Source organism: Schistocerca nitens, chromosome 3 (assembly GCF_023898315.1).
Source record: "Schistocerca nitens isolate TAMUIC-IGC-003100 chromosome 3, iqSchNite1.1, whole genome shotgun sequence".
Classification (NCBI taxonomy): domain Eukaryota; kingdom Metazoa; phylum Arthropoda; class Insecta; order Orthoptera; family Acrididae; genus Schistocerca; species Schistocerca nitens.
The window spans coordinates 19,622,449-19,635,338 of NC_064616.1; positions in this window are offsets into that span (position 1 = coordinate 19,622,449).

Genomic DNA, 12,890 nt, shown 5'->3' on the forward strand with positions numbered 1-12,890 from the left:
TTTCATCGTCAATGTGAAGGTCCAAGGCATACAGTAAACCTGCACTGGTGTATCGGAATCTAATACTGGTCTCCCAGGAGCCGCTCAAACCACAAACTCTTAGAAGATTCACTCTTCTTGTACTTAAGTCGGCATTGTGCCTTTTGTATTCAATTCCGATGCGATTTCTATGTTTCATCGTCAATGTGAGGGTCCCAGGGATACAGTAAACCTGCACTGGTGAAACGGAATCTAATACTGGTCTCTCAGGAGCCGCTCAAACCACAAACTCTTAGAAGATTCACTGTTCTTGTACTGAAGTCGGCATTGTGCCTTTTGTATTCAATTCCGATGCGATTTCTATGTTTCATCGTCAATGTGAAGGTCCAAGGGATACAGTAAACCTGCACTGGTGCTTCGGAATCTAATACTAGTCTCCCAGGAGACGCTCAAACCACAAATTCTTTGAAGATTCACTCTTCTTGTACTTAAGTCGGCATCGTGCCTTTTATATTCAATTCCGATGCGATTTCTATGTTTCATCGTCAATGTGAAGGTCCAAGGGATACAGTAAACCAGCACTGGTGCATCTGAATCTAATACCGGTCTCCCAGGAGCCGCTGAAACCACAAACTCTTAGAAGATTCACTCTTCTTGTACTTAAGTCGGCATTGTGCCTTCTGTATTCAATTCCGATGCGATTTCTATGTTTCATCGTCAATGTGAAGGTCCAAGGCATACAATAAACCTGCACTGGTGGATCGGAATCTGATATTGGTCTCGCAGGAGCCGCTCAAACCACAAACTCTTAGAAGATTCACTCCTCCTATACTTAAGTCGGCATTGTGCTTTTTGTATTCAATTCCGATGCGATTTCTATGTTTCATCGTCAATGTGAAGGTCCAAGGGATACAGTGAACCTGCACTGGTGCATCGGAATCTAATACTGGTCTCCCAGGAGCCGCTCAACCCACAAACTCTTAGAAGATTCACTCTTCCTGTACTTAAGTCGGCATTGTGCCATTTGTATTCAATTCCGATGCGATTTCTATGTTTCATCGTCAATTTGAAGGTCCAAGAGATACAGTAAACCTGCACTGGTGCATCGACATCTAATACTGGTCTCCCAGGAGCCGCTCAACCCACAAACTCTTAGAAGATTCACTCTTCTTGTACTTAAGTCGGCATTGTGCCTTTTGTATTCAAATCCAATGCGATTTCTATGTTTCATCGTCAATGTGAAGGTCCAAGGGATACAGTAAACCTGCACTGGTGGATCGGAATCTAATACTGGTCTCTCAGGAGCCGCTCAAACCACAAACTCTTAGAAGATTCGCTCTTCTTGTACTTACGTCGGCATTGTGCCTTTTGTATTCAATTCCGATGCGATTTCTATGTTTCATCGTCAATGTGAAGGTCCAAGGAATACAGGAAACCTGCACTGGTGCATCGGAATCTAATACTGGTCTCCCAGGAAGCGCTCAACCCACAAACTCTTAGAAGATTCACTCTTCTTGTACTTACGTCGGCATTTTGCCTTTTGTATTCAATTCCGATGCGATTTCTATGTTTCATCGTCAATGTGAAGGTCCAATGGATACAGTAAACCCGCACTGGTGGATCGGATTCTAATACTGGTCTCCCAGGAGCCGCTCAAACCACAAACTCTTAGAAGATTCGCTCTTCTTGTACTGAAGTCAGCATTGTGCCTTTTGTATTCAATTCCGATGCGATTTCTATGTTTCATCGTCAGTGTGAAGGTCCAAGGGATACAGTAAACCTGCACTGGTGCATCGGAATCTAATACTGGTCTCTCAGGAGCCGCTCAAACCACAAACTCTTAGAAGATTCACTGTTCTTGTACTGAAGTCGGCATTGTGCCTTTTGTATTCAATTCCGATATGATTTCTATGTTTCATCGTCAATGTGAAGGTCCAAGGGATACAATAAACCTGCACTGGTGGATCGGAATCTAATACTGGTCTCGCAGGAGCCGCTCAAACCACAAACTCTTAGAACATTCAATCTTCCTATACTTAAGTCGGCATTGTGCCTTTTGTATTCAATTCCGATGCGATTTCTATGTTTAATAGTCAATGAGAAGGTCCAAGGGATACAGTAAACCTGCACTGGTGCATCGGAATCTAATACTGGTCTCCCAGGAGCCGCTCAAACCACAAACTCTTAGAAGATTCACTCTTCTTGTACTTAAGTCGGCATTGTGCCTTTTGTATTTAATTCCGATGCGATTTATATGTTTCATCGTCAATGTGAAGGTCCAAGGGATACAGTAAACCTGCACTGGTTTATCGGAATCTAATACTGGTCTCCCAGGAGCTGCTCAAACCACAAACTCTTAGGAGATTCACTGTTCTCGTACTGAAGTCCGCATTGTGCCTTTTGTATTCAATTCCGATGCGATTTCTATGTTTCATCGTCAATGTGAAGGTCCAAGGGATACAGTAAACCTGCACTGGTGGATCGGAATCTAATACTGGTCTCCCAGGAGCCGCTCAAACCACAAACTCTTAGGAGATTCGCTCTTCTTGTACTGAAGTCAGCATTGTACCTTTTGAATTCAATTCCGATGCGATTTCTATGTTTCATCGTCAATGTGAAGGTCCAAGGGATACAGTAAACCTGCACTGGTGGATCGGAATCTAATACTGGTCTCCCAGGAGCCGCTCAAACCACAAACTCTTAGAAGATTCACTCTTCTTGTACTTAAGTCGGCATTGTGCCTTTTGTATTCAATTCCGATGCGATTTCTATTTTTCATCGTCAATATGAAGGTCCAAGGGATACAGTAAACCTGTACTGGTTTATCGGAATCTAACACTGGTCTCCCAGGAGCCGCTCAAACAACAAACTCTTAGGAGATTCACTGTTCTCGTACTGAAGTCAGCATTGTGCCTTTTGTATTCAATTCCGATGCGATTTCTATGTTTCATCGTCAATGTGAAGGTCCAAGGGATACAGTAAACCTACACTGGTTGATCGCAATCTAATACTGGTCTCCCAGGAGCCGCTCAAACCACAAACTCTTAGAAGATTCGCTCTTGTTGTACTGAAGTCAGCAATGTGCCTTTTGTATTCAATTCCGATGCGATTTCTAAGATTCATCGTCAATGTGAAGGTCCAAGGGATACAGTAAACCTGCACTGGTGCATCGGAGTCTAATACTGGTCTCCCAGGAGCCGCTCAACCCACAAACTCTTAGAAGATTCACTCTTCTTGTACTTAAGTCGGCATTGCGCATTTTGTATTCAATTCCGATGCGATTTCTATGTTTCATCGTCAATGTGAGGGTCCAAGGGATACAGTAAACCTGCACTGGTGCATCGGAATCTAATACTGGTCTCCCAGGAGCCGCTCAAACCACAAACTCTTAGAAGATTCACTCTACCTATACTTAAGTCGACATTGTGCCTTTTGTATTCAATTCCGATGCGATTTCTATGTTTCATCGTCAATGTGAAGGTCCAAGGGATACAGTAAACCTGCACTGGTGTTTCAGAATCTAATATTGGTCTCCCAGGAGCCGCTCAACCCACAAACTCTTAGAAGATTCACTCTTCTTGTACTTAAGTCGGCATTGTGCCTTTTGTATTCAATTCCGATGCGATTTCTATGTTTCATCGTCAATGTGAAGGTCCAAGGGATACAGTAAACCTGCACTGGTGCATCGGAATCTAATACTGGTCTCCCAGGAGCCGCTCGAACCACAAACTCTTTGAAGATTCACTCTTCTTGTACTTAAGTCGGCATTGTGCCTTTTGTATGCAATTCCGATGCGATTTCTATGTTTCATCGTCAATGTGAAGGTCCAAGGGATACAGTAAACCTGCACTGGTGGATCGGAATCTAATACTGGTCTCCCAGGATCCGCTCAAACCACAAACACTTAGAAGATTGGCTCTTCTTGTACTGAAGTCAGCATTGTGCCTTTTGTATTCAATTCCGATGCGATATCTATGTTTCATCGTCAATGTGAAGGTCCAAGGGATACAGTAAACCTGCACTGGTGCATCGGAGTCTAATACTGGTCTCCCAGGAGCCGCTCAACCCACAAACTCTTAGAAGATTCACTCTTCTTGTACTTAAGTCGGCATTGTGCATTTTGTATTCAATTGCGATGCGATTTATATGTTTCATCGTCAATGTGTAGGTCCAAGGGATACAGTAAACCTGCACTGGTGCATCGGAATCTAATACTAGTGTCCCAGGAGCCGCTCAAACCACAAAGTCTTAGAAGATTCACTGTTGTCGTACTGAAGTCAGCATTGTGCCTTTTGTATTCAATTCCGATGCGATTTCTATGTTTCATCGTCAATGTGAAGGTCCAAGGCATACAGTAAACCTGCACTGGTGTATCGGAATCTAATACTGGTCTCCCAGGAGCCGCTCAAACCACAAACTCTTAGAAGATTCACTCTTCTTGTACTTAAGTCGGCATTGTGCCTTTTGTATTCAATTCCGATGCGATTTCTATGTTTCATCGTCAATGTGAGGGTCCAAGGGATACAGTAAACCTGCACTGGTGAAACGGAATCTAATACTGGTCTCTCAGGAGCCGCTCAAACCACAAACTCTTAGAAGATTCACTGTTCTTGTACTGAAGTCGGCATTGTGCCTTTTGTATTCAATTCCGATGCGATTTCTATGTTTCATCGTCAATGTGAAGGTCCAAGGGATACTGTAAACCAGCACTGGTGCATCTGAATCTAATACTGGTCTCCCAGGAGCCGCTGAAACCACAAACTCTTAGAAGATTCACTCTTCTTGTACTTAAGTCGGCATTGTGCCTTCTGTATTCAATTCCGATGCGATTTCTATGTTTCATCGTCAATGTGAAGGTCCAAGGCATACAATAAACCTGCACTGGTGGATCGGAATCTGATACTGGTCTCGCAGGAGCCGCTCAAACCACAAACTCTTAGAAGATTCACTCCTCCTATACTTAAGTCGGCATTGTGCCTTTTGTATTTAATTCCGATGCGATTTCTATGTTTCATCGTCAATGTGAAGGTCCAAGGGATACAGTAAACCTGCACTGGTTTATCGGAATCTAATACTGGTCTCCCAGGAGCTGCTCAAACCACAAACTCTTAGGAGATTCACTGTTCTCGTACTGAAGTCCGCATTGTGCCTTTTGTATTCAATTCCGATGCGATTTCTATGTTTCATCGTCAATGTGAAGGTCCAAGGGATACAGTAAACCTGCACTGGTGGATCGGAATTTAATACTGGTCTCCCAGGAGCCGCTCAAACCACAAACTCTTAGGAGATTCGCTCTTCTTGTACTGAAGTCAGCATTGTACCTTTTGTATTCAATTCCGATGCGATTTCTATGTTTCATCGTCAATGTGAAGGTCCAAGGGATACAGTAAACCTGCACTGGTGGATCGGAATCTAATACTGGTCTCCCAGGAGCCGCTCAAACCACAAACTCTTAGAAGATTCACTCTTCTTGTACTTAAGTCGGCATTGTGCCTTTTGTATTCAATTCCGATGCGATTTCTATTTTTCATCGTCAATATGAAGGTCCAAGGGATACAGTAAACCTGTACTGGTTTATCGGAATCTAACACTGGTCTCCCAGGAGCCGCTCAAACAACAAACTCTTAGGAGATTCACTGTTCTCGTACTGAAGTCAGCATTGTGCCTTTTGTATTCAATTCCGATGCGATTTCTATGTTTCATCGTCAATGTGAAGGTCCAAGGGATACAGTAAACCTACACTGGTTGATCGCAATCTAATACTGGTCTCCCAGGAGCCGCTCAAACCACAAACTGTTAGAAGATTCGCTCTTGTTGTACTGAAGTCAGCAATGTGCCTTTTGTATTCAATTCCGATGCGATTTCTATGTTTCATCGTCAATGTGAAGGTCCAAGGGATACAGTAAACCTGCACTGGTGCATCGGAGTCTAATACTGGTCTCCCAGGAGCCGCTCAACCCACAAACTCTTAGAAGATTCACTCTTCTTGTACTTAAGTCGGCATTGCGCATTTTTTATTCAATTCCGATGCGATTTCTATGTTTCATCGTCAATGTGAGGGTCCAAGGGATACAGTAAACCTGCACTGGTGAAACGGAATCTAATACTGGTCTCTCAGGAGCCGCTCAAACCATAAACTCTTAGAAGATTCACTGTTCTTGTACTGAAGTCGGCATTGTGCCTTTTGTATTCAATTCCGATGCGATTTCTATGTTTCATCGTCAATGTGAAGGTCCAAGGGATACAGTAAACCTGCACTGGTGCATCGGAATCTAATACTAGTCTCCCAGGAGACGCTCAAACCACAAATTCTTTGAAGATTCACTCTTCTTGTACTTAAGTCGGCATCGTGCCTTTTATATTCAATTCCGATGCGATTTCTATGTTTCATCGTCAATGTGAAGGTCCAAGGGATACAGTAAACCTGCACTGGTGCATCTGAATCTAATACTGGTCTCCCAGGAGCCGCTGAAACCACAAACTCTTAGAAGATTCACTCTTCTTGTACTTAAGTCGGCATTGTGCCTTCTGTATTCAATTCCGATGCGATTTCTATATTTCATCGTCAATGTGAAGGTCCAAGGCATACAATAAACCTGCACTGGTGGATCGGAATCTGATACTGGTCTCGCAGGAGCCGCTCAAACCACAAACTCTTAGAAGATTCACTCTTCCTATACTTAAGTCGGCATTGTGCTTTTTGTATTCAATTCCGATGCGATTTCTATGTTTCATCGTCAATGTGAAGGTCCAAGGGATACAGTGAACCTGCACTGGTGCATCGGAATCTAATACTGGTCTCCCAGGAGCCGCTCAACCCACAAACTCTTAGAAGATTCACTCTTCTTGTACTTAAGTCGGCATTGTGCCTTTTGTATTCAATTCCGATGCGATTTCTATGTTTCATCGTCAATTTGAAGGTCCAAGAGATACAGTAAACCTGCACTGGAGCATCGAAATCTAATACTGGTCTCCCAGGAGCCGCTCAACCCACAAACTCTTAGAAGATTCACTCTTCTTTTACTGAAGTCGGCATTGTGCCTTTTGTATTCAAATCCAATGCGATTTCTATGTTTCATCGTCAATGTGAAGGTCCAAGGGATACAGTAAACCTGCACTGGTGGATCGGAATCTAATAGTGGTCTCCCAGGAGCCGCTCAACCCACAAATTCTTAGAAGATTCACTCTTCTTGTACTTAAGTCGGCATTGTGCCTTTTGTATTCAATTCCGATGCGATTTCTATGTTTCATCGTCAATGTGAAGGTCCAAGGGATACGGTAAACCTGCACTGGTGGATCGGAATCTAATACTGGTCTCCCAGGAGCCGCTCAAACCACAAACTCTTAGAAGATTCGCTCTTCTTGTACTTACGTCGGCATAGTGCCTTTTGTATTCAATTCCGATGCGATATCTATGTTTCATCGTCAATGTGAAGGTCCAAGGGATACAGTAAACCTGCACTGGTGCATCGGAATCTAATACTGGTCCCCCAGGAACAGCTCAACCCACAAACTCTTAGAAGATTCACTCTTCTTGTACTTACGTCGGCATTTTGCCTTTTGTATTCAATTCCGATGCGATTTCTATGTTTCATCGTCAATGTGAAGGTCCAAGGGATACAGTAAACCCGCACTGGTGGATCGGATTCTAATACTGGTCTCCCAGGAGCCGCTCAAACCACAAACTCTTAGAAGATTCGCTCTTCTTCTACTGAAGTCAGCATTGTGCCTTTTGTATTCAATTCCGATGCGATTTCTATGTTTCATCGTCAATGTGAAGGTCCAAGGGATACAGTAAACCTGCACTGGTGCATCGGAATCTAATACTGGTCTCTCAGGAGCCGCTCAAACCACAAACTCTTAGAAGATTCACTGTTCTTGTACTGAAGTCGGCATTGTGCCTTTTGTATTCAATTCCGATGCGATTTCTATGTTTCATCGTCAATGTGAAGGTCCAAGGGATACAATAAACCTGCACTGGTGGATCGGAATCTAATACTGGTCTCGCAGGAGCCGCTCAAACCACAAACTCTTGGAACATTCAATCTTCCTATACTTAAGTCGGCATTGTGCCTTTTGTATTCAATTCCGATGCGATTTCTATGTTTCATAGTCAATGTGAAGGTCCAAGGGATACAGTAAACCTGCACTGGTGCATCGGAATCTAATACTGGTCTCCCAGGAGCCGCTCAAACCACAAACTCTTAGAAGATTCACTCTTCTTGTACTTAAGTCGGCATTGTGCCTTTTGTATTTAATTCCGATGCGATTTCTATGTTTCATCGTCAATGTGAAGGTCCAAGGGTTACAGTAAACCTGCACTGGTGCATCGGAATCTAATACTGGTCTCCCAGGAGCCGCTCAAACCACAAACTCTTAGAAGATTCACTCTTCTTGTACTTAAGTCGGCATTGTGCCTTTTGTATTCAATTCCGATGCGATTTCTATGTTTCATCGTCAATGTGAAGGTCCAAGGGATACAGTAAACCTGCACTGGTGGATCGCATTCTAATACTGGTCTCCCAGGAGCAGCTCAACCCACAAACTCTTAGAAGATTCACTCTTCTTGTACTTACGTCGGCATTGTGCCTTTTGTATTCAATTCCGATGCGATTTCTATGTTTCATCGTCAATGTGAAGGTCCAAGGGATACAGTAAACCTGCACTGGTGCAACGGAATCTAATACTGGTCTCCCAGGAGCCGCTCAACCCACAAACTCTTAGAAGATTCACTCTTCTTGTACTTAAGTCGTCATTTTGCCTTTTGTATTCAATTCCGATGCGATTTCTATGTTTCATCGTCAATGTGAAGGTCTAAGGGATACAGTAAACCCGCACTGGTGGATCGGAATCTAATACTGGTCTCTCAGGAGCCGCTCAAACCACAAACTCTTAGAAGATTCGCTCTTCTTGTACTGAAGTCAGCATTGTGCCTTTTGTATTCAATTCCGATGCGATTTCTATGTTTCATCGTCAATGTGAAAGTCCAAGGGATACAGTAAACCTGCAATGGTGCATCGGAATCTAATACTGGTCTCCCAGGAGCCGCTCAAACCACAAACTCTTAGAAGATTCACTCTTCTTGTACTTATGTCGGCATTGTGCCTTTTGTATTCAATTCCGAAGCGATTTCTATGTTTCATCGTCAATGTGAAGGTCCAAGGGATACAGTAAACCTGCACTGGTGGATCGGAATTTAATACTGGTCTCCCAGGATCCGCTCAAACCACAAAAACTTAGAAGATTGGCTCTTCTTGTACTGAAGTCAGCATTGTGCCTTTTGTATTCAATTCCGATGCGATATCTATGTTTCATCGTCATTGTGAAGGTCCAAGGGATACAGTAAACCTGCACTGGTGCATCGGAGTCTAATACTGGTCTCCCAGGAGCCGCTCAACCCACAAACTCTTAGAAGATTCACTCTTCTTGTACTTAAGTCGGCATTGTGCCTTTTGTATTCAATTGCGATGCGATTTATATGTTTCATCGTCAATGTGTAGGTCCAAGGGATACAGTAAAACTGCACTGGTGCATCGGAATCTAATACTAGTGTCCCAGGAGCCGCTCAAACCACAAAGTCTTAGAAGATTCACTGTTGTCGTACTGAAGTCAGCATTGTGCCTTTTGTATTCAATTCCGATGCGATTTCTATGTTTCATCGTCAATGTGAAGGTCCAAGGCATACAGTAAACCTGCACTGGTGTATGGGAATCTAATACTGGTCTCCCAGGAGCCGCTCAAACCACAAACTCTTAGAAGATTCACTCTTCTTGTACTTAAGTCGGCATTGCGCCTTTTGTATTCAATTCCGATGCGATTTCTATGTTTCATCGTCAATGTGAGGGTCCAAGGGATACAGTAAACCTGCACTGGTGAAACGGAAACTAATACTGGTCTCTCAGGAGCCGCTCAAACCACAAACTCTTAGAAGATTCACTGTTCTTTTACTGAAGTCGGCATTGTGCCTTTTGTATTCAATTCCGATGCGATTTCTATGTTTCATCGTCAATGTGAAGGTCCAAGGGATACAGTAAACCTGCACTGGTGCATCGGAATCTAATACGAGTCTCCCAGGAGACGCTCAAACCACAAATTCTTTGAAGATTCACTCTTCTTGTACTTAAGTCGGCATCGTGCCTTTTATATTCAATTCCGATGCGATTTCTATGTTTCATCGACAATGTGAAGGTCCAAGGGATACAGTAAACCTGCACTGGTGCATCTGAATCTAATACTGGTCTCCCAGGAGCCGCTGAAACCACAAACTCTTAGAAGATTCACTCTTCTTGTACTTAAGTCGGCATTGTGTCTTCTGTATTCAATTCCGATGCGATTTCTATGTTTCATCGTCAATGTGAAGGTCCAAGGCATACAATAAACCTGCACTGGTGGATCGGAATCTGAGACTGGTCTCGCAGGAGCCGCTCAAACCACAAAATCTTAGAAGATTCCCTCTTCCTATACTTAAGTCGGCATTGTGCTTTTTGTATTCAATTCCGATGCGATTTCTATGTTTCATCGTCAATATGAAGGTCCAAGGGATACAGTGAACCTGCACTGGTGCATCGGAATCTAATACTGGTCTCCCAGGAGCCGCTCAACCCACAAACTCTTAGAAGATTCACTCTTCTTGTACTTAAGTCGGCATTGTGCCTTTTGTATTCAATTCCGATGCGATTTCTATGTTTCATCGTCAATTTGAAGGTCCAAGAGATACAGTAAACCTGCACTGGTGCATCGAAATCTAATACTGGTCTCCCAGGAGCCGCTCAACCCACAAACTCTTAGAAGATTCACTCTTCTTGTACTTAAGTCGGCATTGTGCCTTTTGTATTCAAATCCAATGCGATTTCTATGTTTCATCGTCAATGTGAAGGTCCAAGGGATACAGTAAACCTGCACTGGTGGATCGGAATCTAATACTGGTCTCCCAGGAGCTGCTCAACCCACAAACTCTTAGAAGATTCACTCTTATTGTACTTAAGTCGGCATTGTGTCTTTTGTATTCAATTCCGATGCGATTTCTATGTTTCATCGTCAATGTGAAGGTCCAAGGGATACAGTAAACCTGCACTGGTGGATCGGAATCTAATACTGGTCTCCGAGGAGCCGCTCAACCCACAAACTCTTAGAAGATTCACTCTTCTTGTACTTAAGTCGGCATTGTGCCTTTTGTATTCAATTCCGATGCGATTTCTATGTTTCATCGTCAATGTGAAGGTCCAAGGGATACAGTAAACCTGGACTGGTGTATCGGAATCTAATGCTGGTCTCTCAGGAGCCGCTCAAACCACAAACTCTTAGAAGATTCACGCATCTTGTACTTAAGTCGGCATTGCGCATCTTGTATTCAATTCCGATGCGATTTCTATGTTTCATCGTCAATGTGAGGGTCCAAGGGATACAGTAAACCTGCACTGGTGCATCGGAATCTAATACTGGTCTCCCAGGAGCCGCTCAACCCATAAACTCTTAGAAGATTCACTCTTCCTATACTTAAGTCGGCATTGTGCCTTTTGTATTCAATTCCGATGCGATTTCTATGATTCATCGTCAATGTGAAGGTCCAAGGGATACAATAAACCTGCACTGGTGGATCGGAATCTAATACTGGTCTCGCAGGAGCCGCTCAAACCACAAACTCTTAGAACATTCAATCTTCCTATACTTAAGTCGGCATTGTGCCTTTTGTATTCAATTCCGATGCGATTTCTATGTTTCATCGTCAATGTGAAGGTCCAAGGGATACAGTAAACCTGCACTGGTGTTTCGGAATCTAATACTGGTCTCCCAGGAGCCGCTCAACCCACAAACTCTTAGAAGATTCACTCTTCTTGTACTTAAGTCGGCATTGTGCCTTTTGTATTCAATTCCGATGCGATTTCTATGTTTCATCGTCAATGTGAAGGTCCAAGGGATACAGTAAACCTGCACTGGTGCATCGGAATCTAATACTGGTCTCCCAGGAGCCGCTCAAACCACAAACTCTTAGAAGATTCACTCTTCTTGTACTTAAGTCGGCATTGTGTCTTTTGTATTCAATTCCGATGCGATTTCTATGTTTCGTCGTCAATGTGAAGGTCCAAGGGATACAGTCAACCTGCACTGGTGGATCGGAATCTAATACTGGTCTCCCAGGATCCGCTCAAACCACAAACACTTAGTAGATTGGCTCTTCTTGTACTGAAGTCAGCATTGTGCCTTTTGAATTCAATTCCGATGCGATATCTATGTTTCATCGTCAATGTGAAGGTCCAAGGGATACAGTAAACCTGCACTGGTGCATCGGAGTCTAATACTGGTCTCCCAGGAGCCGCTCAACCCACAAACTCTTAGAAGGTTCACTCTTCTTGTACTTAAGTCGGCATTGTGCCTTTTGTATTCAATTGCGATGCGATTTATATGTTTCATCGTCAATGTGTAGGTCCAAGGGATACAGTAAAACTGCACTGGTGCATCGGAATCTAATACTAGTGTCCCAGGAGCCGCTCAAACCACAAAGTCTTAGAAGATTCACTGTTGTCGTACTGAAGTCAGCATTGTGCCTTTTGTATTCAATTCCGATGCGATTTCTATGTTTCATCGTCAATGTGAAGGTCCAAGGCATACAGTAAACCTGCACTGGTGTATCGGAATCTAATACTGGTCTCCCAGGAGCCGCTCAAACCACAAACTCTTAGAAGATTCACTCTTCTTGTACTAAAGTCGGCATTGTGCCTTTTGTATTCAATTCCGATGCGATTTCTATGTTTCATCGTCAATGTGAGGGTCCAAGGGATACAGTAAACCTGCACTGGTGAAACGGAATCTAATACTGGTCTCTCAGGAGCCGCTCAAACCACAAACTCTTAGAAGATTCACTGTTCTTGTACTGAAGTCGGCATTGTGCCTTTTGTATTCAATTCCGATGC